This window comes from Galeopterus variegatus, unplaced genomic scaffold (genome assembly GCF_000696425.1).
Source record: "Galeopterus variegatus unplaced genomic scaffold, G_variegatus-3.0.2 Scaffold3112, whole genome shotgun sequence".
In the NCBI taxonomy this organism is placed as follows: Eukaryota; Metazoa; Chordata; class Mammalia; order Dermoptera; family Cynocephalidae; genus Galeopterus; species Galeopterus variegatus.
The window spans coordinates 99,523-106,154 of NW_007729223.1; positions in this window are offsets into that span (position 1 = coordinate 99,523).

Sequence of the window (6,632 nt, forward strand, 5' to 3'; positions counted from 1 at the left end):
CGCGCCCGTACTGGACCAGGACCGGCAACGGGATCGCAACCCTCGGCGCTGCGCCCGCACCTCGCTCAGCCAGTGAGCGGGAACTGGTCTGTATGTGGGATCCGAACCCTCGGCGGGAGCGCCGCTGGACTCCCAAGCGGCACACTGTAGCAGTGCGCCACCGGGCCGGCCCAAGAGCCAGTGTTTAATTTGCCATATTCCCTTTTCTTTCCTTCATATAATCATGGAAGCATATATTGCGATGGAACCTCTCAACCTAGATGTTTGAGTGACTTTGATGAACAGAATTCCACTTTTAACCTTTGGACATGTAATGTGAGTTAAAAACTGCCAAGTCTGTGTCTTAATACAATAAAGTTTTGTTATTAGGACATAATTTAGTCCATTCTGACTGAAAAACAACCATCAGACAGATCTACTGAGTTACCAGTAGTGACCAAATTCAACAGCTGGACCAGCCAATACCCAGAGTAAATTTATTCAAAAACATTCAGGTGTCTTCTATGATCGGGGGGCGGGGGGTGGATATTAAGATGAAAAACAGGCTCCATATCCTCCAAGAATTCACATCCCAAGTACTTTTCTATTTATGACAGAGGAGAAGATACTGAAGTGTTTTAGTCTGAGTAAAGATATCTTAAATCTTAGAATCTTGGAAAGGGGGAGAGGAGGAGGGAGAAGGATACACAGTGAAATAGGAATTCTGCAAACTGTTTATGGATATTCAATTGAGAAATGATTTTAAGATATGTGATTGAGAACAGATTATTCTTCAAGAGAATGAAAAAAAGCTATTCAACTTGATAAGTGCTTGGGGAAGGTAATGGCAGATTATTTTGGAATGGATTGCCAACGTTGACAGAAATTTCTAGGCTTAAAGCTCAGTGCGTACCGACTTGTCATTTTTACCAAGGATCTGATGTGAGCTTGTCACTGACCCTGAGGACTCTGTCTTCACAGAAGGCTTTATTTTGGCCAGCCTTTTAGAAAGTCCTCCAAAAGTAGAATCACTCGCCCGTGAAGTGGATCTTGACGTTGTCCAAGTTTCGAGATAACGGCCTTATTAAGAAGATACTACTTAATGATTTATGTTCTGTAATGGCTAGAAGAGAGGAGCTCAGATGCTCTCATCACAAACATATTTTTGTGGGGATAAATATGCTAATTATTCTGATTTGATCACACATTGTATATATGTATTGAGATATAACTGTAGCGCATAAATATATACAATCAGTACATGTCAATTAAAAAATAAAGATACTCCTGAGGTAGGGCATTGAAAACATTTACCAAGGGGCCAGCCCCATGGCTCACTCGGGAGAGTGTGGTGCTGTTAGAGCTAAGGCCATGGGTTCGGATCCTATATGGGGATGGCCGGTGTGCTCACTGGCTGAGCGTGGTGCGGATAACGCCAAGCCGAGGGTTGCAATCCCTTTACTGGTCAAAAAAAAGAAAAGGAAACATTTACCAAGTGTCCTTGCATTTCACCATGTGACCTTCCTTGGGCAAAAAATACACTCACTGGGAAAGTGGAGGTAAACTAAATCTCATGAAATGGTTATCTCAAAAAGCAGAGATCAAGACAAGGGCCTGCAATGGAGGTAGTTTATTTGATCCCAAGTAAGTGATCCCAAGAAAAAATGGGTGATGAGGAAAAATAGGGAAGAAGGGAAAGCAAAGTCAAGGGTGCATTATTGAAATAATCACCTCTTGTATGCAACTGGGGCATAAACTTGCCAAGGGTTCTCTGCAAAGCTGAATAGAATGCACCTTGAAATTGTCTTCATGAGGGATGGGGAGAGGGGAGAATTTATTTATGGACTTCTATCATAAGGAAAGGGTTAATCTGTGTGTGTTAATTCCTTTTCCAATCTGTTTTGTGCATGCATCAAATTCATTTAGCAAGTTCCTGCAAGTGTTCCATATAGTAATAGTGAAGAAGTGGGGCTGGGGGTGTGGAAAGTGAGAAACATTTGGTGTAGCTGAGGCACAGGTCATTAAGGTACACCTGTGTGCATCTGGTCCCAAGGCAGTGGTGAGCATAAGGAAGTGAACTGAGAGTGTGAGGCAGAGCACAAGATTAATCTCAGTGTACCCCTTGCCCACTGAGATCTGTTTGGGCCCACTGTTAGGTCCATTTGTTCATAGCCTAGGGCTGTGGCAGGCTGTAATCTCAACAAAAAATAGATAAGGAGTAGTGGAACAAAGTACAGTTCACTGCTGCAACTGGTCCTGAGGCTATGATAAATATTTGTCATCTTTCCTCTTACATCATGCGTTCCAGATTTTACTCATCATTGCACCAGCACATCAGTGGATCTAGGTTGCTTCCCTGAGGTTGACTGTCCAGACCTTCATCCCGGGAAGATATTTTATACTTGTTGAGTCATGGTTGCTTTCATAGGCATGAAAAAACCAAGAGATGCCCAGTGAACCCCTTGGGTTCCAGATTTGCTTCTTCCTGCCTCCTATTGTGTGGCTGCAATCCTGCCTTCTCATGCCAGTATGATGAGTCTTTACCTGTACACCACCAGAATCAAGAGCCCAAAATGACACCTTCCTGGGGGCAGCCTATATCCAATGCGTGGGCATAAAGTCCCAGCCTTAGCCCACCTCAGCAACTCTGAAGGGCCATCCCATCTTCAGAGTCTCCCTTGGTGCCTTTGTTGAGCCTCCTTTGTCTTCAACTCCTCCCTCTATCCAATTCCAATTCCTGTCCATTCACAGGGTGTGATTCGGAGAGCACTCACTGGTAAGTTTCCTGCAAGCTAATCTCCATTTCAGAATCTGCTTTTCAGGCTAAAATCTACAGCACCAAGTTTCAAGGAATAATGCCAGCAGTATATTAAGATTGTCTCCAAGACTTTTTGCTAAGACTTTAAATCTTGATTCACTAGAGAGTGCTACTATGTCAATAAATGCAGCCTTATTTGGGTTCCCTGGTTCACACTTGCACATGTTTCTCCAGTGCCTAGTCATAATGTTAGCCCAGGTCTTAGAATTCTTTGGGTGTGTAAGACACTTTGTTCTGGTGTAGCTCAGTCTATACTGTGATGTGACTATAATTATTGGTCTTGAGTCAATGAGAATAGGCAGGAATGGATCTAAGAGAGGACGAGCATCATCTTGAGATACCTGCTATAGGTGAGAACTTTTCAGGTTATCCAGGCAAAGGAAGGTTTCTTTCTTCTAGCAAGGGAGGGGGCCTTGAGGGATAAGGATATCTGGGGACTCAAGATTCTCTAGCTTTTCTACTCAGTGTCCTCATCCCAGATTTCAAGGTCTCATTTGTACAACCTTGAAGATTATGTCTGTATTTGTGGCTCTGCTATTACTGTGCAAATCCTGAGCCTGATCGTTAGTGAGCTAATGGTCTTTACTGCCTTCCGTGTGTTCTGACCTTTGTAGCATGCGTTGAGTTATATTTGGCTAACCTGAGCCTGTAATTTTCTTTTTTCAAGGTGTCTAAAGTCAGTTTAGAAAACTAGGTAACCCCACAATCCTTATACTTACCATTGCTCCATACCATTTAAGTGCTACTGCTTCCCATGTAAGCCAATGTTTCCTTTCTACTTCCATTTCAAATCCACCAATGAGATGTACCAGGGGTCATCAACCAGGTGACTAGACAGTGATCGCTTGAGGCTTTGCTTTTTGGGGCTACTTCTGGTACTGTCTTAGCCCAAGTTACCCTGAAGGACAGAGCCTGAGAGATCTTCCTTGCATGAAGTTTATTTTGGGATATGATCTTAAGAAACAAGAGTGGGGACTGGAAAGAATCAAACAGGGAAGAAAGAAAAGCCAATTCAATGGTGAGTTATTGAGCTAATCGCCTCTGTGGGCAACAAAGGCTAGATCCTATGAGGAACCTTCTGAGGAACCATGTAAAATGCACCTCAGAATGTCCACCTGAGGAGTAGAAGCAGAGAATATCCAATGGCTTTTATATTCCATTAGTCAAAGGTCACTTAACCTGGGTGTGGGTTTAACTTTTCTTCAAATGTGACATGGTGAAGCAAATCAGGGAAATAAAATTACTTAAGTAATTACAACTGCAAATGATAAAGTTCTTATTGAAATTAAGCATAGTCCTGTGTTCTAAGCATATTATATATACTTATAACCCACATTTGTAGATCATGGCACATATGTAAGTTAATATAAAAATAGAATTTACTGTTGCAGGGTTTATTATGCGCCAAGGATTGCTTATATGCTTCATATACATTAACTCATTTAATCCTAACAACTACCCAATAAGATGTGTACAGCAATTCTCTTAATTTTCCAGATGAGGAAACTGAGGCCCAGAAAGATTGGTAACTAGATAGCTGTCCAGGCTACAGTGCAAGTGGCCCTTTCCACTGGACCGTGGAACCCTGCAGACCTATGGTGTTAGAGGTTCAGCTGCTATTATATAGTGGGGGCAGGAAGGAATGTATTTGGCCAGAGGTACATGTGGGCAACTCTTGGTACTCCCTTGTCCCATTTTGCTATTAAATTGACAAGTACAAGAATCAAAGCTTGAAAAGGGCACAGTAACTGAGTTCTGGGTTACCCCACTAGATCAACCACCAAGACCAGCTAGCTGAGGAAGAGAGGAAGCTGTGGGAAACTGAATAGTGGAGGGGGGAGATGATGAGTATCTGTTGTAGCCCAGAATAGTTGCAACAGAAGAGGCTGTAGGTTATCTCACTAGCCTTTCCCTTGTAGGTGTCCCTGGGAAGGAGGGGTGGGTGGAGGGAAGAGGGAAGGAGATTCTTACAGAGTGTATTATACAAAGCAAGTGGCTCTAAGTGGTCCAACATGATGCTGTGGTGTACTACCCTGGTGCCCCTCTTCAGGGCTCAAACACTCATTTTCTCATCTGCTGGGAGTGTAGGAAGCTGGGGGCTGTCTGCTGAGACCCTTCCTGAGGAGGGGGAGCTGCCTTGCCTAAAGTCATGCCCCATATCCTTTATATGAATATGCTTCTCTCAATGATGCATTTCTTTATACTTTGGTGAAAGGAGTGTCCTCTGGGACCTTCAAAGTAAGTGTATAGTTGGGTGTGGCTAAGAAGTTTGCCTATTATGAGTCCATTCCAAATTTCCATCTCTCATGATTCTGCAGACTTCTTTGCATGTGCTGCACTACCCGATACAGAAGCCACTAGCCTCGTGAAGCTATTGAACACTTGAGATAATTAAAAAGAAAAAAAAAGTTAAAATGTAGGTACTAGGAAATTTGAAATTACATATGTGGCTCACATATTTCTGTCTGACAGCACTCTTCTTCAGTGTGCCAAGCAAGTTCTGCCGTCTCTACTCACACCTTTTAGGCCATATTTTCCTAACCTAGCAGGTGATTAATACCATCCTGGTGCTTGAGCTAACATACTAAACCCTGAGTTTCATGTAAGTGTACCCATCTCAATAAATTCAACCTGATCCAATCTTATTTTATCCTTCTGAGTAGTCTTAGAATATATTCACATACGTGTTCCCCAGATTTATTGCAATACAAATTAACAAAACTCTGCAACTCCTCCAGTGTATTTGCTCTCTCATACTGGAGCAGATCATACACTGATCCATCTGGGCTATGTTAGGATCAAACTCTGTTATGAGACTAGGGATAACAATGGGTGGTTCAAGTGGATTCTGGGAGAATAACATCCTCTTCTAAGGCAGCTGCCACAAGTGAAGTCATGGTTAGGATGGTATGCAAGTGAAGGTGAGTTGCCTCAGATGGGGTGTTAAATTGACAAAGTGAATGTAGTGAATTAAATTATGTCCCCCCAAAACTCCCTGAAGCTTGAATTGTGTCCCCCAAGTATTTTGTATTAGAAACTTGGCCACCACTGTGACTGTTAAGAGGGTGGGAAATCCTATTATTATGGTAATTGAAAGGTGGGGCCTTGAAGAGGTGATCGATTGTAGGACTATGCTGTCATGAATGGATTAAAAATGGTGGTTTCGCCACCACCTGACTCCATCCCCAGCCCCGCTGAGTGCATGCCGATCAGAGAGGTGCCAAGATCTGCAGAGACCACGTGCCCTGTGGTGCTAGCATGCAACCCAGCATGTAGGCCTCACCGCCACCACCTGACTCCATCCCCAACCTGGCCGAGTGCATGCTGACCAGAGAGGTGCCTCCCTGGAGAGACCCAAGATCCGAGGTAACCATGCACCCGAGGCACTAGTGGGCAACCGAGCAGACACTGAGGCAGCCATACCAAATTGGCAGCTCCAGCAGCATCCTAGCCAGACAATAGTATCAAACCAGTGGACTGTGAAATCCCCTGCCACAATGACTAAACATCAAAGGAAAGATACCAGAAACATGAAAAATCAAGAAAGTACACCACCAAAGGGTAATAACTCTCAAGATCTAGATCCTATAGAACAAGAAGTCCTTGAAATGTCTGACAAGGAATTTGGAGTGATAATTCTAAGGAAACCAAATGAGATACAAGAAAACTAAGCTAGACAACATGATGAAATGAGGAAAAGTATACAGGACCTGAAAGAAGAAATGTACAAAGAAATCAATGCCCTGAAAAAGAATGTAGCAGAACTTGCCGAGCTGAAGAATTCATTCAACCAAATAAAAAACACAACAGACAGTTTAACCAGCAGGCTTGCTGA